Consider the following 25,189-nt stretch of genomic DNA (forward strand, 5'->3'; position numbering starts at 1 on the left):
TATTCTTACCATAGTTTAAGTATTAGAACAACATAGAGTAACAAGGCCAGATCCAAACACCAGTGGAAAGATTCCCATTGACTTTGATGGGTTTTGGATCAGGGTCATAACAAATATTTGTCAGCATATATAAGACATCTATTGTTCACTTTAGTTTGTTGCACAGCACCAGAATGACACCTAAGCAAGTCAGTAGTTCTACTGGACATTAGGAGTGTGTTAATATGTAACTGGAGGAGAGTGATAATAAATTGTCGGAAAAAAATGCCCCAAAATAGTATGTGATCAAGTAATTAAAGACTCTATTGTAATAGAAAAGGCAGCTGGCAGGACATTCTCTGTGATCTCTGTGAAGGCTCCAGGACTCTGGAACTCATTCCATCCACCCATGCCCACCTTCCCTTGGTTCAAAATAGCCCAGATTTGGTAATCTTCCAGATACACTGCAAAAGACACATTTGATAGGGTTTTTGAAGAAGGATGAGAGTCTACTCCCCACATCAAGGAAGGGACAGAAAGGAATCATGGTAGGGACTGGCTGGCCAAGTTCCTCTTGAATTGATTATTTTAATGTTGCTGAAATGTAATGATATTGTTAGTGGTATGTTAAAATGCCTAGAGCCTTGGATAGGCCTCTTTATAGTTATTTAAATTTAAATAAATATGTTCAGTGGGGCAGAGCTAAGGATATGTATAAATTAACTTTGGTGTTTGTTTCCTTTTGAGTGCTAACGTGTTAAAATTTTAACATTCTTATACTATGAATTTTTAAATGGAATTTTAGTCTTATGTTGAAATTAGAAAGGTAAAGAGGTAAGATATTAGCTGTTAAAACCCTCTTGTGGGATGTTCCATTTCAACCAGATCTCTATTTCTCCATGGTATGGAAGGGATATCAAAGGAGGAAAAGTTCAAAATGTTGCTTAGAAGAAAAGACTGTAGGTTTGAGTTCATTATGATTTCTAAGCACCTAAAGAGAGCATATGAGTACAAAAGGACATGACTTATCCTATCAACAAGGGAAACTGTAATGTGTGATAATGACTTGAAGCTTAGGCTTAAGTCTTATACATATAATACTATGACGGAATCTGAAACATATTGTCATGTTAACATATTGTCATGTCAAGATCTTACCAAATAAGCCATTAAAGCAACACTCAGGGCAAGAAGACATCTTGGGGTTATGTGACAATTTTATTTATCCCTTCTCTTTTGGTCTGAGAGCTTGTGGGTTCCTCTTTTTGCAGTATAAACTGAGGATCAGCTACATTAAGATTCTTGTCCTATTTGTACAAAAGAAGCAAGTACTAGTGTTCATTATGTCTCAGACTCCCAGGTTTGTCTCTAAAAACAGTGCAAATGTGTGGAGTATAAATGCTTAGGTCAACACAGACTCCCCCAAACTAAGCTAGCAGTTTTTCAAGCTCAGTGCTATTTTCCTCAGGTTCATAGAATATCAGGGTTCGAAGCGACCTCAGAAGGTCATCTAGTCCAACCCCCTGCTCAAAGCAGAACCAATTCCCAATTTTTGCCCCAGATTCCTAAATGGCCCCCTCAAGGATTGAGCTCACAACCCTGGGTGTAGCTGGCCAATGCTCAAACCACTGAGCTATCCCTAATCTTGGAGATTAGTTTATTTCTGTTTCCATCATCTGTGAACTATCTCATCCATGCTATGATGTCTCCATTCATGGCTTCAAAGAGAAAAACATGGCAAGATCACCAAGCTTACTGAGTTAAATGTATGCATCTTACACCCCTCAAGTCAATGTGGCTACATATGGTGTAATTCAATGCAGAATATGGCCCTTTCCATGCAGGTTAAGTCCCCTTCATCTACTACATGCCCCTTACAAAATGGGATATTATCCAAGAGTAGGTGTGGGTTTCACCTAGACATGGGCCTGAACCAAATCCTTGTGTCCAGATGTCCCTGATTCTTGGGGAAATTTGGATCTGGATTAAAGCCTTGAGGATCAGGCTTATCCTTAGGTCTGGAAGATAGGTCCATTAATGACTATTAGCCAGGATGGGCAGGGATTGTGTCCCTAGCCTCTGTTTGCCAGAAGTTGGGAATGGGCAACAGGGGATGGATCACTTGATGATCACCTGTTCTGTTCATTCCCCCGGGGCACCTGGCATTGGCCACTTATGTTCTTACGGCCATGTTGCACTATTGCTGCATTCCCTACCTTCCCCTCTGATGTCTATTTGAGAACCAAACTGAACTTCTCTCACTATTTCTTCCAAACTGCCAGCTGCTCACTCCTTCATGCCCATTGCTCCCGATTTGACTGCCTCAAAGCAGGGCCAGGCTCAGTCAGCCAATGATATTGTAGCTATCATCCAGCTAAACCTAATACAAAAGAGTAAGATTCTCCAGATGCAGTCAGTAGAAAACCTGTGGCTTTCATATCAGCAAAAAATCCAGAATCTCTGCAGAACACCTCTCATTGACTCAGTAGCTTTGATTTCCAGTGCTCAAAATATAGATTAGTAGATTTTTAAGGCCAGGAGATATCATTCTGACCATCTAGCCTGACCTCCTGAATAGCACAGGCCATAGATTTTTACCAAGTGATTCTTGAATCAAGTCCGCAAATTCTGGCTGAGCTAGAGCACATCTTTTAGAAAGACATCCAATCTAGATATCTGTTGCATCGGACAAAATAATTCATTAGTATTTGGGGGGCTGGGAGATTTAACATCAGACTTGCTGCCAGTATCAGGTGTGCTCAGCATATTGTCATCATGCTGGTGTATAGACAAACAGCAATCCCACCAGACTTCACTGCACATATTTTGTACTTTTGTTTTTCTGAGTCTGGAAATTATGGATGAATAATGATCTCCCAATTGCCCTTCACAATCTGATATAGCCTGAGAAGTTAATAAGCCACCTCAGTAGTCCCCCTTCTCCCCCCCACCCCCACTTCTCTGTACAGACATTTTTTGCCACATGGGTGAGCACAAAGAAATAATCAGATAGGAGATTTTTCTTCTAAATTAGGCCTCTTGTTTGTAAACTGAAAGAGTGCTAATGCAGTTCAAACTCAGCTGTGTACCACATAAGCACACTCAGCTCAGGAGTATTATAAAGAGTGGGAGAATAGAAGGTTTTGTTCTATTCTTTGGTCTCTTTTTATATGAGAGAGCCATTCATTCAATCCCTATGCTTCTCTCTCTCTGACTCTCTTGGTCTATTTCGCTCCATAATGTCAGCATTAGCTGCAAGCTGCTAGCTGTAAAAGTGCTTTGATGTTGACCCCTCACTGCCACTGACAGACCCTCATTGGTGGGTGAGTCGCAGAGCAATAAGGGCATGTGTGGGAGAGAAGAGGATGAAAGCCTGGACAGCTAGGAAGGAATAATATGAACAAATTCCTGCCTGTTCACTTAGTTTCTTTTTTTTTTTCAACTGGGTCTTCTGATTACAGAGGTTACGAACCAGTAAAACTTCAGAAATGACCATGGAAAGCATGCCATACATGAAGAATCAGATAATTGTTCTGGCTCTAGCCTGGTAAAATTAAATCAAGCCACAAAGCAGGCAAGGGAGCATGGGGAAGCTGAAAACATTTTTCCCAGCCAATGCATTGAAATGAGGTTTTAAAATCGAGAGATACAGTGTCCTGCTCTGCAAAATCACTTGGGGAATGTAAGGTGGGGGGGTGGGAAATACCGGTTCATGTGTGTCGGGGATATTGTTCGTTGTCTTTTGCCAGGCGTAAAACAAAAGTCCGGTCAGCCTTCAAACTCACAAGGTCCATACTGCACAAGTGCACTAGAAGGGCAAAAGGGTACGTTGAATTTCCCCCCATACCCACATTCTTGTATAGCAGGCAGGAGGAAAGCTACTGCTCACACTCCCTGAGCACAAGGAGGAGCTGGCTTGCACTGGCAGCAGCGCTCCAGCCCTCAAATGGGCCAAACTGGGTGGTTGAGCACATGGCCACCTGTGCCCCTCCTAGCAACTGGAGGGTCATGCTGCGCCTTTTATAAACCGATAGCCACTAGCACTGCTGAGCATAGTCCACCCAGAATCCAGGAACGTATTTTCCCTGCCTTTGTCCTATTGAGGCATGATGTCTTTAGTCACTTCAACTTTGCACTCCCACTTCACCTCTACACCCCCGCTACGGCGGCTCTAGCTGTCATAGTCATAATTAAACCCTAAGGCTTGACATGAAATGGATAGGAATGTCAAGATTAAAGCTGATGATCTGTTGTGAACTCCTGCCTTAAAGGGGAAAGAAAGAGGAACATTCCCACAAGCTGGTAGGGGAAACATTCTGTTGGCTGAGTCTTGGAGGAGGGGTTGGCCCCAAATGGAGTGAATTGTTGGTAGTTTGCCCCAGCAGTGCATTTTGCCTTGAACAGCAGAATTTTAAATGTGTTTTATTTGTTTGGGACACGCAGCCTTTTACTTGTAGGCCACCAGTTCAAGTCTGGGCCAAGCAATTGGTGACTTGATTTTGTTACCAAATTGTGGCTGTTCACTGGCCTGAGCAAAATGAACTAGTTTTTGGCAAAAAGGGTCTGTTTAGTTCAAAGGCGTCCATGTCACAAAATCACCACAAACGGCATTAAATAGTAATCTTACCAGCAGTCTCAACTATCCTTTCTGACTCCAGGTCAAGATAGATACTGACTCTAACACATCTTGTGTTGCATTTCTTCTATTGAACAAAAAAAGATTTCAGTACAGGGCTCCCAATCAAGCAACTCTTAACAGTCCTAATCCACGAAAAAGAAAAAAAATCTTTCACAGACCATTAAAAATATGCATGTTTCATATAAAATGGATGTAATGGTTTAGCCTTTATGGGGAAGTTCTGTAAAATGTAATAAATGGTGATAACTTTCTATCTAATTTTTAAACCCACTTTTTGAATTCTTTAGCAGGGAAACAATGATCTAGTTGTTTGGGAGTCATTTATATAGCATCCTAGTCATTTGATGCTAATTAAATGTTATCAGACTTTTCCTATAAAGGGTCTGGAATCATTTATCCAAGTTAAAGTGGTTTAAAAAACTGTGTAAATGTTACAGCTGGTCGTAAATGTTAAAGCTGGTCAAAAATGTTCCTCCTGAACTTCTTTCAGTGGAAAATGTCTTTTCAACCTAAACAAAAAATAATTATTGTTTTGGCCATGTTTTTCATTTTCCAGTGAAAGCTTTTTAAAACTGCATTTTGTTTCAATGAGGAAAAAAGCTACTTTTTTTTTCTTTTTATAAGGGAGAACAAATTAAAAAGGTAATAGAGAGGGTTCTCCCCCCCACACACACACACACAAATAGAAAACAATTCTACATTTTTGGGGTAGTGATTTTTTTCATAGAAAAGTGAGATCGCTATTTCACAGAAAAATTAGAACCAATTCAAACATTTTAATATCTTGCAAGCTTTGTTGTTGTTTTTTTAAACCAGTTCTAGTAAACACGTAGTATCTGAAAGAGTTAGGGCAGTCATCGTGACTTTAAAGATTGGCCATAACTACATATGGAAGCTGTGTTTGCAAGCCAGCTGTGTTTCCAGCCAGAAGCTGGATAAGCTATACTGTTTCTAACAAAATACCTTCTTCATTCTTCTGCCAATGATGATCCTTCTCCTTTGATTGACATCAGCTTGTTTTTGATTAATATTTTTCCTGATGTTATCTTTTAAGACTCTCTGTGGCTCTGATTGGCCTCTGGTATGTTGCTAAGCAGCCTTAGAATTTGTTCCATCCCCATTTGGTGTGAACTCCAGTGAGCACAACATTGGCAGAGTCAGCAGTGTTCTTTCTGTGGTCATTGAGGGGAGCAGGTCTTCATGGGGAAGCAGCAGGAGCTCCAAGGCTACATTCCACAGCTGCGAAGAGGGGACGTTTGAATCTGGATTAAGCTCCTTGACAGCTGAGTTGCAGGTGCCTGTATAGCGTCTGCACTGTGAACTGGGCCCATGATTGTAAAAAAACGTTCCCTTCTCTAGTGTTTTCAATTAACCACACCTCAGGGGATCTGGATAGGCAGTTGAAGTCTCCATTGTAAAAGATTAAAAAAATATATTTGCCAGAGGTATGGCAGCTGTTTTGGTAGGTACTTTGTATTCTGTCTATCTTTGGGCTCCTGGAATCCTTACTGTTCCCTGATGTATCATTTCACTCCAGTGAAAATCACAAACGATAACTCAGGAGGCAGTAAAATTACAGGGGTCATGGAGTACTCCTGGTACGCTTGAAATCAGGTCAGTAACCTCACACAGCTGGCCCCCTTATTGATATCTCTCTTTGTCCCTCTTCTCCTGCCCACCTTTCACTCTATACCTCAACTATTAAAAAAAAAAAAAGAGAGAGCCATACTCTCTGGAGCCAAAAAGAGAAACTGCAATTGCAACAGACACACTGAGCAGTACCCTTAGAGCTGGAATAAGTAATAACCCGTAGACTTCTGCTAATTCTGGGCCTGATCCTGCCAGGTGGTCAGCACCACCTGTGAGCTCTGAGAGGCCTGAGCTCCCACTGAAGCTGACTGAATGTTGTAGGCACTCAGCACCTCGCAAACTTGAGCTCACTTTGACTAAAGGTTCTGTTTTAAAAAGAAAAATCCACTGGTAAATACTCTGTGATAAATGGGTATAGCTGCTTTATTGGCTCCCCAGTTCTGTTTACCTGATGATAATGAACAATGAGGTCTTGCACTTCTATAGTGCATTTCACCCAAGAATCTCAAGTAAAAGGTACAGCCAACCCCTGTTATAACATTCCTCACAGATTGTATAAAACATTGCATTACATCCACATATTGGTGCCATCCCATTAGAAGAAAACATGTAGCTTCACTGTCTTAGTTTTGACATGACTGCACAATGGCTAAGGGGGGGAAATGAAGTGATGTGGAGTGGGTCCATTGAGGTGGAGTCCAGGAAAGAAGTGACATCCCCACCCCAACCAAAGGCCCAAATCAAATTTATTTGCCTTTCTCCACTGTCAATACTTTAAGCCTTCCATTTCCCACCTGCGGGACTTCATCCTGTCCCCACTAAAGTCAACGTGAGAAGGACCTGGTTCTTCACTAGAGTAAATGATGCTGTGATGCAAAAATCCATCATCACTCTTTAAGAATATTATATAATACACATGGTTTGATATCGCCAAGCCAACCAAAAATCTACCCTATTAAATGTGTTTGTGTGTGTGTATTGCGTAGGTGGGTAGGTGTGCTGATGGGGGCTGTATGTATACATAGATTTACATATGTATATGTGGCATGGGTAGATTTGTGCTTGGCTTGATTACATCAGAGCATGAAATATGTATCAATCCCATATTTTAATAGCACAATCCCTCCACCGCCCCCGCCAAAAAAAATGTGGACTGTTCTTGGTTCATCCAAGTATCACACCACTAGCATCTCTCCTGCTGCTGGTCCTTCACAGTGGGAGATTTGTCATCATCTTCTCCATCACTCGTGACCGGGACAGAGCAATCTTTACTTTCAGCTGGGCAGGGTTTACCAGGTTCTTCAGTTCCTTTCCCTGTAAGCTTGGGGTGGGGGAATGGGGAAGCCACCAAAACCAGGGACCTTTGCTTTACTATGAGCTGCATTCAGCAGCTTCTCAGGTTGTTTTCCCTGGTTATGTAAGTGGGAACTGAGTATATTCTCAAGACTTCATTGGCTCCACAAAAGGGAATCCCAAGAAAATGTTAGGGTGTTGCTCACACTGCCAGAGTGGGTGTCACAACTAGTCCAGGGCTCAACACACCCATGGAGTACTTACCCTACCCACAAAGCAGGGAAGCAGCCATTTGCTTTGAGGCCCTGTAGGTGGTACTATTGTCCTTAGCTCATTAAGGGCAGGTTTTTTTACTTTGACTTTCAGTCCTCTGGCTTTTGTCAGTTTGTGCTGAGAAATTAAACTTGTCTAGGTATTTAAGTATAATACAGCTAAGAAAGGTCAAACAAGATTGTCTTCATTGCTTTCTAACAAACTGCAATAGGTATCTTCAAAGGACCAATTTCAGGCTTTATTATCTCACTACAATGCCCGCAAAAGGGAAGGGTCTTATGCCCAAACAGTAATGCAGACAGAGAAAAATGGATTTTTAAATTATCTACCTTTGCTTTGCAACATGAACATTTCAGGGTAATTATCCTGAGATAATGCCTACAAATTGCTACAGACTTTGGGTTTATAATTGCTTGTGTTCATTGAAAGTTCCCAGCAGACTAGGCCAGGAAATTCACTGCCAGTCAAGCCAAGGTGCTTAGTATACGGTAAAGGAGTTTTTCTTAAAAGCCAGACACTCAAATCAGCTTTATTTAAGAGCAATAATTCTAACTTACAGTTTGTTTGATTTTGTTGTGTTTTTGTTGTGGGAGCTAGACTGGGCTGATTATGCGGGGCAGGTCCAACCCAAGACAGACCCATGTAAACTGGGCAAACGGAATTTATCTTTGTATACTAATAAGATTTAGCAAAGCTACATGACACTGCCCCCCTTCCCCCCACAGTTTGTCTATGGCTGGACAGCCTTTCCAAATGTACCAGTTATTTTAGACAACTAAATAAAATTTTGCAGTTAAATAGCCTCAGTGCTCGAGGTATTCAGGAAAATAAAAGGGAATAACCATATCTATTTATGATAGGTTAAAAAGGCACGTTTTGATAGGGTCACCACTGATTATCATCAGCTAAACGCACATGAGCGTCTTGTGATTTCAAGAGTAAAGATGAAAGTCCTGCAATCTTATTGCAAGTCTATGGAAAATAACCTTTCCAATAGCATAGAATGAAAGTGTTCAACTCTTAATTGTCTATGGGGTTCAAGTCCAACTGCTTCTCTATCCAGAATTAATAGGTATTTTTGTCCTGTTATTTGCTTAGCACCATTAGTGTGCTCGGTGCTGTATAGTACATAGAAATAAAGGCAATCTCTGCTTCCTTGCAGTTACATTTTAAAACATAACACATTGGAGACGAACACATTGGGAAATCCAGAGACGAGGATGGACTTGGTCGTTTGATCGTTATTAGTAACTCACTTATTTATGGGCTTGTGATGTCACCCCCTGAATACATGAAAAGACATTGCTCCCCAACTCAATTACATGATAGAGTGGCAGGAAGGAAATCAAGCCAGTTACAGGGCTTATCCTATTCCGCCGTGGTTCATGTTGTTGAAGCTTGTTCCTTTTAAAGTTGATAAGATTGTAAGTTGAAGCTAGAAATCAAAATAAACAAAACATCAGGTGCAACTGTAGCCCTTCCACTACAGCAAACTGTCCTTGGTATCCTGCTCTCAATGGCTGCCAACAGCACTTTCCCAGTACCACTGTCTGTAATTCCCACGGTCTGTTACCAAAATGGTTGACCTGGGTAAACATGTAGATGGATGTTTGCTTGTTTATTTCCTCATGCTATTTCTCTTCGTATATTTTCCTCCCTATTTTCTTGACTGACCTTTTACAAATATTGGCTTTGTTTTGGACGTGCCTGGGTCTACATAAGAGGGTGAAGTTCATGAAGCAAAGGTTAAAGAGAGTAAATGTCTGTGTGTCACCAGAACTCCATGTCTGTCATCCGGGGCTGGGAGATTCAGGTAACACAACCATGGATATAGGGGCATCCCTTTCTGATTGAAGCCGCAGACCTTGCTGAATTATTTTAAAACTTTATTCACCTCTCCCTTAAATCTTCTACATGAAATAAACATGCAGATTCCCAAGAGAAACACTGTTATCAGTGGGCTGACGCGGTAATGGTGGCTGATTTATCTCACGTGCAGCAAAAGACTTTCATTAATAAATTAATAATGCCCAGATGTGTTCTAGGGCAGTGGCTCTCAACCTTTCCAGACTACTGAATCTCTCTCAGAAGGCTGATTTGTCTTGCATACCACCAAGTTTCACCTCACTTTAAAACTACTTGTTTCCAAAATCAGACATGTTGATTCAAAATTCAAAAGTGTCACAGCACACTATTACTGAAAATTTGCTGACTTTCTCATTTTTTACCATATGATTATAAAATAAATCAATTGGAATATAAATATTGTACTTACATTTCAGCGTATCGTATATAGAGCAGTACAAACAAGTCATTGTCTATATGAAATTTTAGTTTGTACTGATTTTGCTAGTGCTTTTTATGTAGCCTGTTGTAGCACTCGGTTACCATCTTGATGAGTTGATGTACTGCCTGGAAGACTTCTGCATACCCCCAGGGGTACACGTACCCCTGGTTGAAAACCACTATTCTAGGGAAACACCACACCGGATGTGTTGCCTTTGGCAATTGGTCTGTTAGAATTAGGGATTATGAAATTTCTATCTCCAAATCTAATCTCTTTAAATCCCTCCTTTCCTTCCAAAACTGAACAGTGCTCTTTGGTTCACAGGGATTACCCATAAACCAAGCCTTTCAGAATCAAGATACTGTTTGACAAACTAAGACCTCCAAGGGACATCCCATCAAGTCCTGGAGTCACTGCTTGCTTCTATCATCCTAAGCGATGGAAGGTTGGCCTCTTCTCCCCAACCTGGGGCTTTAAGGGATACCAGCAGGCTATTAGCTCATCTCCTCTCTTTGAGGAAGATCCACAAGGCAAGGCCACTGCCCCCTGAATTCCAAGAGTTTTTCTGTGGGACCAAGAAGCACCATTTGAAGCTGTCAGGGCAGTGAGAGAAGGCTTCTCCGTGGCCCCATAGGAATGGCTCACTTGCTCTTACTACAGCAGGCTCTTCAGTGACCCACATGAGCAATTAGCACCCTGAAAGACTTAGGGAACCTTCATGAATTTTCAAGCAACTACATTAGGAATCATGGGGCTTCACTTCTGAGCTCACAGATACTAGAGAGCTTTTGAGGCTCTTTAGGTGCCACATCAGGTCTATAAAGAGGTCTCTATTCCTGGCATGAGGCCATTCCATCACTCCAAAAATTTCCTCCCAATTATAGACAACGAGGTATCACCCAAATGTTATTGCCTCATCCTTGAAAACTAAGGGAGCTCTCAGACAGGCATTCCCTCTGGAGAGAACTCTGAAAAGTAAGGAGTCCTGAGTCTTCACTGAAAATGGGGAGAAGGGAGAATCTGTGAATGAGGAAGAGAATTTCCCTGCTGCACATATTAATGCCTCCCAAGTTCACAGTAATGAACCTCTAACCCAAGCCGAATTCAAACTGTTGCAAGGTTCATTATGAACATTACCCACTGCTCTCCTTGTATTCATGCAAGAAACTAGAGTTAAGCAAAGAGTTTCTCAGGCAGGATACCTTAGGGAGCAGCAGTCACAGCACCTGTGTTTTGGCAGTTAGAAATTGAAAGAAGAACAACAGAAGCTGAACACCCTGCTGGCCTAGTTCAAGGAGGCTGGATAGATGAACTGGATGAGTTGGATTAAAGTTTAATTTCACTTCTTAGAAGGTAAACCTGGCTGACAGCTGCAAGCTACAATACTCAGTGCTGTCTTGAACTGAATATCGGAAGAGCACCTAGGAGTGGAATTTCTCAACATGTCCATCTCAAACACTCAAACTTAGCAGGTTTCAGAGTAGCAGCTGTATTAGTCTGTATTCGCAAAAAAGAAAAGAAGTACTTGTGGCACCTTAGAGACTAACCAATTTATTTGAGCATAAGCTTTCGTGAGCTACATCCGATGCATCCGATGAAGTGAGCTGTAGCTCACGAAAGCTTATGCTCAAATAAATTTGTTAGTCTCTAAGGTGCCACAAGTACTCCTTCTCAAACTTAGCAGAATCCAGAATTTTTTCTGTAAGTAAATAAAAGAACCCACTATTTGCTTTCCATGAGCCGGACTCCAGTGCTCCATCCAGCATGTTCTGTTTCTCTCCTATATACTCTCTTTCCCGTGTCTGTTCATCTTCCCCTGTCTTTTGCTCTGCCAGTGGTTTGATCTGCGGCACCATTTCTCCTCAGCATCAATATGCTATTTTTACATTTGTTTTGATTTTGCTTTGCCTATGGGATCATCCATTTTTAACAGGTCCCTCCAAAGTCTGGAACAGGAGAACATCCATTGATAGCCAGTGTGAAGGAAACTTTATTCCTAAATGAGAATTTCTAAAGCCTAGCCTCAAACTCTTCCCTTTCAAGGATCGCGTACAGCTGACCTCAGTCGCATCCTTCTGAATCAAAGACATGTTGGAGTGTGTGTTCTGGCATGGGAGTAGCATATGCCAGCATCCCTTGGATGCTTGCTATGTTAGAGATTATCCCTTTGAATGCTATGGAATGTTCTTCTCCCATCCCCCCTCCACCAACAGTGTGATCCTCGCATAGTTAATATGTAAGATTTCATTTTTACAGAGCAGCTATCAATGGTGTCCTGACAAATCACAGAAATCCTGGCAAACTAATGACTTGTAAAATAGCATATTGAAAAAATCCAGTCTGTAAAGAACTGCCAGAACCCAAACATGCATCCTTCCCATTATCTCCTCCCCCATATATCTCTGCCGTAGCTTTTGATTGGTGGAAGCAGACCAGGTGTATTCAGTGAGGCACCACCATCACATTACATTACATTTCCATTACAGATAAGCTGCACACCACTGCCATGTCCTTGGGCACCCAGTGCTCCTCTCATTCTCTGATGGGAAAAGGCAGCACGTATTTGAGGTCCACCAGTTTCCAAAAGAGATGATCAGTCACATCCCAAATTGTCATCACTTCTTTATAGATAGGGAAACTGAGGCACAGTGAAGTTGAATGACTTGCCTGAGGTCCCACAGCGAGTCAGATGCCTGATTCCTTGCTCTAACCCTTGAACAAAAGAATCCCCCACTAGAAAGTGAGGATGGAGACCACAACGGATCAGCTGGGTCTCTGCTAGAATTTTGGAAAATCAGCATTTTCCAATTTCCAATTTTTGTAGGCAAAACCAGACATTTTGCCATGTTTTCATGAAAATTGGCTCATTCCAGCAAGGTTTTTCCTGTTTCACCAGAGAGCACCTTCAGGGAAAAGGGCAGTGGCAGTAAAAACATATATTAAGTCACTGTGGGAGCAGAGTCCCACTTTTTCGTGCATTTGCTGCAAGTGACAGAGCTGCATTTCCACTGCAAAACCACTTTTTGCTCGTATTTTTGATGGGAAACAGGAAGAAACTTGAGGCCAAGCAACCAACTTTTTTCACTGTTCATTAAAGGCCGGACCCCAAATCACTGGGCCTTTGTCACTGACTTCAAAAAGCCTTAGATCAGTCCCTAAACTGTGGAAGTGTACACTTCTTTCATGGGCTCCCACCACTCTGTGACCATTGGTTCTGTAAAAATAAAAACATGAGCTTCACTTTCAAGACAGTCTGGACAGGTTTCAAACTAACTCTTGCAGGGGCATGGTTTGTGCCAATAGACTGACACACACTTTGCAGTACTTTGAACATGTGTTTCCTGAAGGAAATGTTGAGTGGGAGCTTATCTCCTACTCATCAGCCGTTGTTAACAGTATTGACCCGTACTGTGCTGAGGTGTTGTTATATTGCCATGCACAGCTTCATGCAGCAATGGCATGACAGCTGTTCGCATGTCCTGATTGTGACATGAGACAGTCTGTCAAAATCAGGATTGTCCTGAGGAAACTAGACAGGAAGCAAACCTGGGGCCCAAACCAGACAAGTTTATTTATACGTGCAGCCTTTATTCACACCAGTTGCCCCATTGAAATCAGTGGGATGACTGGTTGGGGGATGGCCTGACAGAATCGGTCCTCTGAAACAGCTTCATGTCTAATTCCAAAGTAAATCGGGTCCTTTGCTACACCACAGCTAAGTGATTGTGGCAATAAAGACTGTGCCTGCCTTTCTCCCTGAATTACCAGGACACTCTTTGGCCTGCCAAAAGGCACATACAAGGGCAAATTAATGAGATGGAGAAGATAGGAAAGTGCCTAAGGATCCAGTCAGAAAAGAGAGGTCTTTGCGATCCCCAGTGAAAGGACCCAGCAGGATGCAGCGACTGAAGGTATTGGCCACAGCACTGATATTTAAAGTCAAATTGCTCTTATTCACCAGGAGCAAAAAAAATTTTAAAAAAGCATCTTCTTTTTATTCTCTTAGTTCTTATCGACAAAATACAGTTCTGAATGGTGAAGGGAGGAACTGTGCTCTGGTGTTCCTTGCTGCACAGTGTGCTGCCTTATATAGTGGGGTAATGATCCCTCCTCAAAAGAGCGATCACCACCCTACTAATAAAATGGTGACACTGCCACCTGAAATACTTTGATATTGTGTTTTTCCTGCATTTTGTTTCTTATGTGCACAATGGATAGATATATATATATTTTTTGTGGGTTTAAAGGCGAGAACATTTAGCAAGGGGCATGGGGCAATTTGGGAAGGAGAACAATCTGGAGCAATCCAGAGCTGGGTGTGGTGAACAGCTGGGGAGAGCGGGAGGGACCCTGGGCACCAGGCCCAGCACAGGGAGACGCCTCAGCAAAGAGGCTCTGCAGGCCAGGCTTGAATCATAACCCCGACAGGGCAGGGGCGACACTGGGAAGAAGAGTCCTACCACTTAGAGCCTGAGAGCGTGTGGCCACCACCAGAGCAAGTGTCCAATCCACAACATCCCTGCAGCACAGCCAGGGCCTGAGAAGAAGGCCTGGGACTTACAAGGAACAGACTGTGAACTGCCCTGACGTTCCAGAGACACTGTTTGTGATGTTCCCTGCCACAGAGCGGGTTGATGTTTCCTTTAACCTTTCCCATTTTTCCTTTTTCTTTTTAAAATTAATTGTTGATTAAATAACTTGCATTTGCTTTAACTTGTATGTAATGGTCAGTGGGTCAGAGAAATGCCCAGTGCAGAGAGAATACCTTGGAGTGGGGACACCCTAGCCCCTGTCCTAGGTGACCACAGCAGGGTTGGGGGTCGAGCCCCCCAGGAATCCTGGGCCCAGCCTTGTTGGGGTTAGGAGGACTCTGCCAGACAGGAGAGTGGAAGGGGAGTCCTCAAGGGCAGGGAGGCCACTGGGTAAAGGAAGTGGGAGAGCGAGGACTCAGATCCTTTCGCTAGTCCACTTCACCAGGGTAGTGCAGAAGCCAGGAAAGTTCCCCACAAGAGCAGGACTATTACCCCACTTACATAATCAAGAACTGTCCCAAACCTCCATCTATACCTTTTCCAAAGTTTGAAAAAGTTAATGTAACTCCCATCTTCTCCCGCTCCACCCCATAATGCTGCATTTTTGGGGAAAGTTCCACTGCAGACCCTTCTAATTCAACATTTTCAGCCATGGTAGAATCTGAAACCTGATCTCATAAAATTTACCAAAAATTTCCAGATGAGTCTGGATACTCCCAGAATCAGCGTCAGTGAGGCCGGCTGGCTGACTTGCATGTCAGGATGCTTTTCTATAAGCATAAGTGGATACACCAGAGTATAATCCAATTAATATATGATCTCTCCTGAACCCCCTTAGGATCCTCAGGTTGCCAGTGAGATACAGAATGGATGTCTAGCCCTGGTTGCTCTTGAGATATACAGGAGGTCATCAAATCTGGCAAAAAACAAAAACAGGCTCTCACAAGCCATTTAGCAGACAGGCCAGGATGCTGTCAGCATCCCAAGCAGCCTGAGCCAATCTGCCTCTGTTTAGGGTAAGCACTGAAACTGAACTTCTGTGAACCCGTCAGCCTTTGCCTGTCTGTAACATGTATATAGTAAAAAGTCAGTGCCCTGGCTCAGCTAACGGGATTATTCATAGACAAAGGAATGATCCAGGGCCCAGTCCTGTCGTCCTTTGAAGTTAACAGTAAAACTCCCGTTGATATCAGTGACAGCAGGATCAGGCCCCAATTCCTTGTAAGTTTGGAAGCCTCTGAGGAATGTAAATGGAAGCTGGAGGGAGTGAGGAGGGGGAGGAAATGCTCACATTTTTGTTTTTAACAGGACAAGTTTCAGTCCTAAAGAAAACCTCGGTAAAGTGGCAAGATTTTGTCCCCAGCTATAATGCCACTGGGCTTTGGAGTGACCTGCGGGATACAGTGACACTGTGTGGTTTGAATTTTTACATACAGCTGCATAAAGCAATTCTCATGTAAATTTTGGAAGTAAATAAGCCTGCTGTTGGTCTGGTGCATGGACACATATGCTCAAACCATTAGGCTTGACAGGAGATTAGAATTAACCCTCACTTTCTCTCTCCCTGTCTCCCTCTCTTTCTCTCTCTCTCTCTCCCAACACACAGCTTTTACAAGAGACTAAACCACCTCTGTATTTTAATGAGTGTCAGAAGAGTTAAAGCCACAAGAACGGCGGCGGGGAAGCTATATTGTTGCATCTTCCCCCATCCTCTTGCCCTTGATATGAAGCTGGATGAATTTAGAATATGATGCGAGTCCATTTCGGTTCAATACCCAGGTAGATACGTCGGAGTCAGCACACTTCTCCCCACAATCCCAAATCTTCTAACCACTGAAAGCACCTTCAATTCCCATTGGCTTCAGTGGAGCTCGGCACCTTGCAGAATCAGGCCCTGTATGTTTGTTCAGCACTGGATATCTCAATTACTGCCTAGCGGTGAGGAAAGCTTTAAGAGCCAAAGAAGCCAAAAGGTCCTCCTTACTAGGCACCCATTGTTGGGACCCACCCGGGAGCATCTGAAAGGTTTTAATAGCCAGACATTACTGGCTACCCAACCAGAGGAGTTACGAAGCAGGCTCTGCCCATCCGGCATCAGCCTATCTGGACTTAACATCTAAATGGGTTCTCTTTCCAACTGATGCACACTTCTCTAGCATGTTATTTTAAGGCAAGATCCAAACAAAGCAGAAAAAAGAAAATGCAGAGGGGAGGGAGGAATAAAAAGGTAGGAGAACCTGCACAGAGTTGTTTGCTTATGCGAACTTTAAATAATTCATTTTTATCCCTATTGAGCTCATCACAGCGTGACAAAAATAAACGTGTCTTCTTGGCCTATTGTTTGGAGCCGAGGATTGTCAAGCGAGAGGGAAATATTATAGCGACGGAGGGAGATACACGCAAGAGTGTGACCTTTAACTGCAGTACCTATAACCAGTCTCATCAAATTAAAGCACTGTATATTTTCCTTAATAATCTCTGATTAGGCTTGGGGTATGAGTGGACACGAACACCCGCCATTGCTATGCAGCGGGATGCCTGTTTAGCACCAGCCGAGCATTTGGGAATAAGTGAGCAAAATGCTTTAATTTGATAGGGTTAGAATCCTGCAGGCTCCAAGGTGAAAGGTCACCAACAGCTCCGCTCACACTGAATATGCAGAAATAAAAAACTAAATTGCTTACATCTGCTGCAGGCAGGAGGGAAAATGATCTGATTGGACAGTCCAAGGGCTCTCCATCTCTTTTGGGTTAGAGAGGAGATTTTGGAGCATCAAAAGCTCGTAATTGGAGTAATTCTGAATTAATGGATACATACACATACAAACATTTTGAAGCAGCTGGCTGCAGAATGCTGCATGTTTAGGAATGCTTAGGGATTGCAAAGACACCATTTAAAAAATTGTCCTTTATATCTAACAAACTATCAAGATGAGATTTGAATTTCATGACATGTAAGAAGTTTAGTAACCCAAAATCCTGCCGGTCTGTCAGATAAATTTGTTGTATGCAGTGCTGTTGGAGCTATGTTACTCCCAGGACATTAGGCAGACTAGGTGGGTGAGGTAATATTTTATTGGACCAACTTCTGTTTGGTAACAGAGATGAGCTTCGAGCTTACACAGAGCTCTTTGTAAGCGCGAAAGCTTGTCTCTCACCAGGTAAATTTGTATCTGTCTCAACCTATATCTGTTTGTTCACTGTACAGTTATTCTATCTATCTATCTACTTGCTGTATGTCTGTATGTTCTTTCATGACTCAGAAGGGGCTTTGCTGTATAAGGCCCAAAGGAGTTGCATATAAAGATGTTGTATAGAATTCTAGGCTTTAGTCTTGCCATCTGATACTGTATTTAATCTACGTATTTGATCAATAAAAATCAAAGACAAGGCTCAAGGTCTTTTTGGCACGAGGCATTCAACCTCGTGTTGGGTGTCAGAGGTTGTCTGCAGTGTCATCTTAATGGTGTCACATTAATGAGTAACCTATTTTCTTAGGCTTTGTGGTCATCATCGGGAGCAGTTTTGTCTTTGTTTTTATTGGGCTTAGGATTTTGGAGGGGGGTGCAGAAGAGGACAACCCTAGGTTAGAGATGTAAATATTAAATAAGTCCTTTCTGACACCCCACCCCCACCCCATAGGGGGTTCCTTACGCAGAGAGATAACCATGATACTGCTAACTCACAAGAGCAGCGTCCCAAGGGTAAAGAAATTACTGAAACCCAAACTGACCAGGGGAGCACGTCCTGCAAGGCAAATTTTCAAGAGTGATTTCTCAGCTGGCTGTTGATTTGGAAAGACAGGCCATGGACCAAAGGGCCAGAATCCAGGTTTTGGGTCCACTTCTGGAGAGATTTATTATGTAGGTAAAGCTGTAAGTTCCTCTGATATTTTACTTGGAGCCAGGGCTTCTCTGCTCTCACTCTCATGTACAAACTTGAACAGTTTGTTCTTTTATGGCTGCCTAAGTCTGTGCAGCATCGTTTCAATGGCCTTTTGTCTTGTGACAAGTATTGCAATGCCTATAATGTACTAAACATGCTAAAAATCCATGTAATTAATTCCCCAACATAACAAATATAGAATGATGATCATGTAGCAGATAAACAGAGTTTATTATCTTTTCTCCCTGGCCTGCACCTCTTCAGTTCTCTTTCCCTCTGCTGTTAATCAGTGCATTGTTTAACCCTCTCATGTCTGTGGTGGGGAGGACATTGTTCAAAAGGGAGGATGAGGTTAAGGCACAGGACTAGGCTGGGCTGGGTCACAGACTTCCTGTGTGACCATGGACAAGTCAGCTAGGCCAAAATTTTCAAGCTTGGGTGATCCAAGTTAGGCACTTAAATATGTCTGTCGATGCACCTCATTTCCAGAGATGCTAAAGCACTCACAATGGGAGCTGCAAGCCGGGGTACTGGATCAATCTGTATAGCGGGGGATGCTGAGAGCCATTGAATCAAACTGTAAACCCTGTTTCTGATAGAAACCACTTCAAACCAGGGTGTGCGGCAGGACCCCCAACATCCTAGTTTCAGCACCTCTGGCTGCAAGGCTCAGCACCTTTGAAAATCGGGTGCCTGTTTCAATTGAAGATCACATACCCAGGTGTGAAAATGTTGGCACCAACCTACCTGTGTCTCAGTTCCCCTATTTGTAAAAAGGAAAATGACGGTCTTATTTAACCTACCACAGGGAAGAGTTTTTTGAGGTGAAACCCATTCACGTTTTAAAGTGCATCCACCTCATAGGGAAGGGGTGCTACAGAAGTGCCTCGTATTATTGAGATTGTGATTAAGTTGCATTTCTTACGTTGCCCAGCAGAACAAGAGATGTGAAATTCATCCTGGATGGATCCTGCACGCTTGAAGGGCAATGATGCTTTTACCATCTGAGCTGGTTGACACTCAATGTGGGGAGAAAGCTGGGTTGTTTTTATGGGTTTTACTTGTGAGGCTTCTTTATGGAGGCAACTATTTCCTCTTTAAGGTACTGTCTCTCTTGCCTAGCTCAGCTCTGGTCTCTGTCACAGAGCAACCTCCTTTGTCCACCTCGCCATGCCTGCCATCATCTATTCAAAGGTATTTGTCAACAATTATATGTCTATTAAGGACAAGTCAATCAGTCCATGTTCAAATAGCCAGACCTCCAGGGGCTGCCTATTGATAGGGACTTGTCAATAACCAATCCAGCCCTTTTTCAACCAAACAAGAAATTAAACATTCACCAAAATCATTGCTAGCCCAATTCCCTAAGGCCAGTCTTTACTTTCAGAATATTGGCCTCTTCTTTTTCTTGGCTAATATTGGTTTTGAATAAACAAAAGAAACACAGAAAGAGAGAGTGCAAGACTAGGTGCTTGTTAAAGCACCATTTTAACTGTAATTAAGAATATTACCAAATGGGTGTGCATGTCAGTGGTTGCAATTAATCCTGAAGGCAGTAAAACTAGAAGGGAATTAATAACAGAAACTTTAAATTAGCCCAATGTAATTAATATCTCCAGTATATAAATATCCACTATTCCACCAACACACATTTCAGACTTATTTACCTAAATTAAGCTGGGGAAGGTAGCAATATTATGCAATATTTCCATGCATATTCAATTTCTAAATTCAACAGTTGATTTTATAATTATTATTGCAAATGACTCATCGTCTCCAGCACATGAGAGAACGAGAGAGACAGAGACTGAGCGTGCTGGATGCATGTTTTAAACAAAAGCCTCTAGCAAAAGCCACAACATGAAAAAAAGACGCTACATAGGGCCGTCTCCTTTGAACGGTCAGCACTCCTGTATCACAGCATACACTGGTGCTGCATGACAAAAGACAGCATCAAACAGTTTTGCACAAAGACCTGAAATGACCACAAATATTTAAAGCAGAAATGATATCTGATCTACCCTTTTTAGGAATATCACAGCTGGCTTTGTTAAAAATTACAGAAGCAAACATTCTCTCCCTTAAAGTTCTGTTCCTCTTCATTTCTATCGTTCCATCAGCAGAAATTCACTCAAAACTTGGCAATCGTTGCATAATATTCAAGCATTATGTACAAAACCAGCAAGCTAATAAACACTACAATTCATCATTTTACTAATGACATTTTAAAAATATTTTTTCATGTCAACGAGGGTCACACATTTTAATTCTGGGAGATTAATAAAACCCAATCTGAGATCTATTCTTTTCAAACTACACCAGCACCACTGTAGCTAATGGTTGTTAGTTGTAGGGGGGTTGTAATTTGGCCTCAAAACTTTATACATTGAAATAGACCATCTAAAGTCTTAGCCAGGGAAGACCTTTTTCACTTGGTTTTTGTTGCTGTTGCTGATTATTTGGTTGTTATTTTAGTTATTTATTTTGCAAACGAAATTAAAGACAAAATCCTACCTTTCCCATTTTAAGTCACAAAAAGTCTAACTGATTTCAGTGTTCTGCATGAAACTCCCTACTCTCCAACTTTTGAAAACAGCTCTTTTGAATGAAGGGGCAATCTAATTTTTAGCAGGTGCAGAATGTGAATGAAAGCCTTTCAATTAGATGCACTGGAAAACTGAACATTAAAGGCAAATGATTTATTTCATTTTAAATAGTAGCTGGTTTTGCACAGGACCTATACATATATATATATGTTTTCTACCTAACATGTCAGTACAGAGATGTAGCATGCATGAGCATCAGCTGTGTGACATGTCGCTATCTTCATGGAAAAGGGGTCCCCAAGAGATCAATGACATCATAGACCAAGTCTATATAAAATAAATAAATAATTATTAGAGGGCTCCAGTTTACAAAATCCTATTATGGGTATTTACAAAAGAACCTACAACAGCTTCTTCACAGTAACTGCAAATAATGGTGTCTTTTTTTAACCTACATTTGGGTCCAATCCTGCACCCATTGAACTCAATGGCAAAATTCCCAATGACTTCATAAAAAGTTGGAGCAGTTCCTGTATTCATAAATTTTAAAGCCAGGAGGGACTATTATGGTTATGCTATCCAACCTCTGTATAATACAGGCCAGAAATTTCACCCACTAATTCCTGCATAACTTCTAGTTCGGCTAGAGCATGTGTTTTAAAAATATATTTTCTATATTTACATGATATCTGTATCGTTATGGAGTATCAGATCAATACATTTCTTTAAAACCTACAAGGAGGTAGGTTTATCTCCTCACCCCCATTCTCCCAACCACCCCACAAATTGTGATTTAACTGCAAGAAAAGAAGAAAGAAAGAGAGATCTCACAAAGAACTTTTCAAGTCCCATTAAAAGTCTGATTTAAATTGTCCAAAGTCTAGGGTATTCTGAGTTAAGGATGATGGCCCATCTATCCTAAAGTCACCTCTCTGCACCTACGTATTGCAGGGGTCTGCAAGGAGTGTGACCTAAACAGTGTGCAATGGCCTCTACTACCTGATTACAATGGGATGAGCTAAGTATGGAGTGTTTAGCATTTTCCTCTGAATTGGTCTGTTGTTGGTTCATGTTGAAACTTTCAACATTATTTTAACCCAGTTTGCTAGGAAATTTCTTTCCCAGTATGACTCTCTGAAAAGCATTTTCCTTTTCCTTTTTTTTTTTTTTGGCTCAGTAACAATTTTTTCTAAATAATCCATATTCATTTAAAAAAATAATGCACCAGAAAGCTCTACAGCTCCACAGACTAGGACATACTTCTGGATTGTCTCAAAAGAAGTGATTACAGCTATCGGGTTATTATTAACTAATTTCTCCATTACCTCTCTGCTGTAACTGAGTACTTGCTGCACTCAAAACTACAATCTGTATTGAACTCTTCATGAACAACATGCTGCAAAATAATTTAAACACTTAGTGCTGAATAATATACAGTAATATAGATATGATAGGGGGTTTTTTCAGCTGCAGACATTACTTGCATCAGTCTGCATGTATACACTTCAGTGGGTTGGGGAATAATGTTGGATGCCTTTGTATGACAAACGCGTACAACACAGTGTGTTTAGGCACAATTTACCCTCCACACCACCAAAAAATACCATATGACCTTCTATGCAGAATATGAGTACATCCAGATCACTAACACTAGTAAATAAAGGTATCTATAGAATAAATAATATAGCCCCTTGCAACATTATTTTTCATGTTTAACAATTCTCTTCTATCAAGCTGACGTTTCTATACAATCGATTTTTTTTAATTTTAAACAGTAGGTTAAAATAAAATGGGGGAGGGGAGACTCAGAAAGAAACCTCCCGTAAACCACACAATTTCACCCTTTCGGCTGGTACAGTTAGATGGCTAAAAACTAAAGGGAATCTGTGTATGCCTCTAGCAGTTCCCTCTTCACCGAATGGAGAAACACAGTCTGTCCAGAGAGACTGGAAAAAGGTAATATGTTCTTGCTGTGGTTTTAAACTCTGTACGGGCAATATCTGCTTCTCTCTGATGAGTTACAGAGCTGCTTCTTCCTGAAAAGAATTGCTAGACCTCTGCCCTAAAGTTGCAGCATAAACCGTGACATGTCTTGCATGACACAGCTTTCTAGCCTGCAGAGGACATGCACAGCATGTATTACTAGTGCTGAAGTTTCATCTTACTCTAAGATCAAGTTCAATTAAAATAGATTTGCAGAAAGCATAAAATAGTCACACATTTGTGTGTGTGTGTATGTGTGTGTGTGAAGTGGGGGGAAAAAACTGATAATATTTCACAACCACTATCATATAGTTACCATAGTTATATCCTGTTGTATGCATGTATGCATCTGTACAAATGTATATACACACACAATAGAAATCGCTATATACCTATATACTGTATAATACATATACCTATAAATACAGTCACACGTATACTGGATGGTATGTAGCATAGAGTACTCAGGAATTTTTCCTATTGTTTAGTCCCATAGATTGGCTAAAAATATTCTTTTTAAGCCTGTCTAGTCCTTCACATGTGTTGCAGTTTATCCTCCTCTTTTTAATGGAATGTAACTCTGTTCTTTAGGACAGGGTGCATGATCTCTTCTGCCCAGTTCCCAAAGGAAAGGGAGAGAAAAAGAATCTGATATAGATTAAAAAAAACCCTCTTGAGCTAAATATTTTCTGACAAAAATCCCATAGAAATGCTCTTGAAACTTACTTTGATCCAGTGGGCATTTCGAAGAAACAAAACAAACAAGCAAACAACAGAAAATGCCTCAAAGCTTTTGTTCTTTCCTGGGTTTGCCATTTTATCCTGTCTTCAGTTGGGGCCCAATCCTATGTCCACAGACATCAATGAAAAGACTCCCATGGATTTCAACGGGCTTTGGAGCAGGGCTGTAGTTTGTACTCTCTTAGAAGGAGGGACAATCTTTATATTTGTTTTGTACAGCGCAGAGCACATTATGCCTAAGAAATAGTAAATAACAACAATATTAACTGTCCACTAAATGCATAAATGTTTAAGTGTCATAAATAAATGGATAACTTGATTTGTAAATAAATTAAATTTAAGGAATATTTCATAAACATTCTGCGCTAAGCTGGTGCCTGGGGTAATATAGATTTTCATCCATATTCATATCTACACAGTTAGGAATTCCCTTGAGTTTCTGAGGTTTTCTAGCAATCGGATTCTTTCATGTTCCTCTCTGGGATACAATTTTAAAAAAATAAAAACCTAGTAGAGAAGCAGAGCTGTAATTCAATCGTACAATTTGTAAAGTGAATTATTTTATTACCTTTGCTAAACATGAAAATATTCTCCCCGTTTTCTTTAATCAGGGTCTATTCCCTCAACAATGGATTCCAGACTGCACCTTCAAATAATAATTAGAAAGGAATCAGCTACTTCCATCCTCTTCAAATAGGGAAACCGCAGAAAAAAGCGACTAGCTCAATGGTAATTTATGTAGTACCCTAGTGCCATCTACTGACTATTGCTGAAATCCTTCCATTTAAAGGGACAAGCTTAATTTAATTATAGTATGCCATAAACACAAAAGCATACAACTGTAATCTATAGGCTCAGTTCTAGAGCTCTGACGGCTTGGGAAAAATTGACTGACTGTCAAGCACTCACGCTCTCTTGATCGCTCAAAAAAACCAAACCAAACCAAAACACTTCTCCAAGCTTGAAATCCTAGTTGAACTCAGCAAAGAGGAATAGCTAAGCAATAAAATTGATGGGGCCCAATCCTACAGACCATTACTCTTTATCCTTAATCCATTGCTTTGAGTGGGTAAAGACTATTTGTGCGTATACAGCTTTTTTGGACTGAGATCGTGCACTTTAATATTCTATGAGCATCTGTCTGTCTCTCCATCACTACCACCCTTGTTTGGCTCTCCTCAATTGTAAGAAACCCCACTGACTTTGCTGATTTGCACCAGCTCAGCTTCTGGCCCACTAAATCTACTGCAAAATTCTTTGTAGCTTTTAACCACAATTTAACACTCACACACCAGTGAGTTTGGTTTTTTCCAAAGCGCCTGGAAGGCCTGTTCATCTGATAGAACAAGGTCGGGCTTCTAGGAAGGGGGCATCTGGCGGTAATTTTCCCCCCGCTCCAGTCTACTGATAGATTGGGGGGCATAGGGTCAGTCTAATAGCTA

At 41.5% G+C, this 25,189-nt stretch overlaps 1 long non-coding RNA gene across 1 annotated transcript; it reads right to left on the reverse strand.

Moving 5' to 3' along the window:
• Window positions 1-802: 802 nt before the first annotated feature.
• On the reverse strand, window positions 803-24,535 carry LOC122456049. Its single transcript, XR_006274672.1, has 5 exons — window positions 24,316-24,535; window positions 23,733-23,983; window positions 4,607-4,682; window positions 1,138-1,286; window positions 803-922 (listed from the first exon to the last, which is right to left on the reverse strand). It is a non-coding gene; the product is annotated as an uncharacterized LOC122456049 (long non-coding RNA).
• Window positions 24,536-25,189: the final 654 nt, after the last annotated feature.

Source organism: Dermochelys coriacea, chromosome 10 (genome assembly GCF_009764565.3).
Source record: "Dermochelys coriacea isolate rDerCor1 chromosome 10, rDerCor1.pri.v4, whole genome shotgun sequence".
Taxonomy (NCBI): Eukaryota; Metazoa; Chordata; order Testudines; family Dermochelyidae; genus Dermochelys; species Dermochelys coriacea.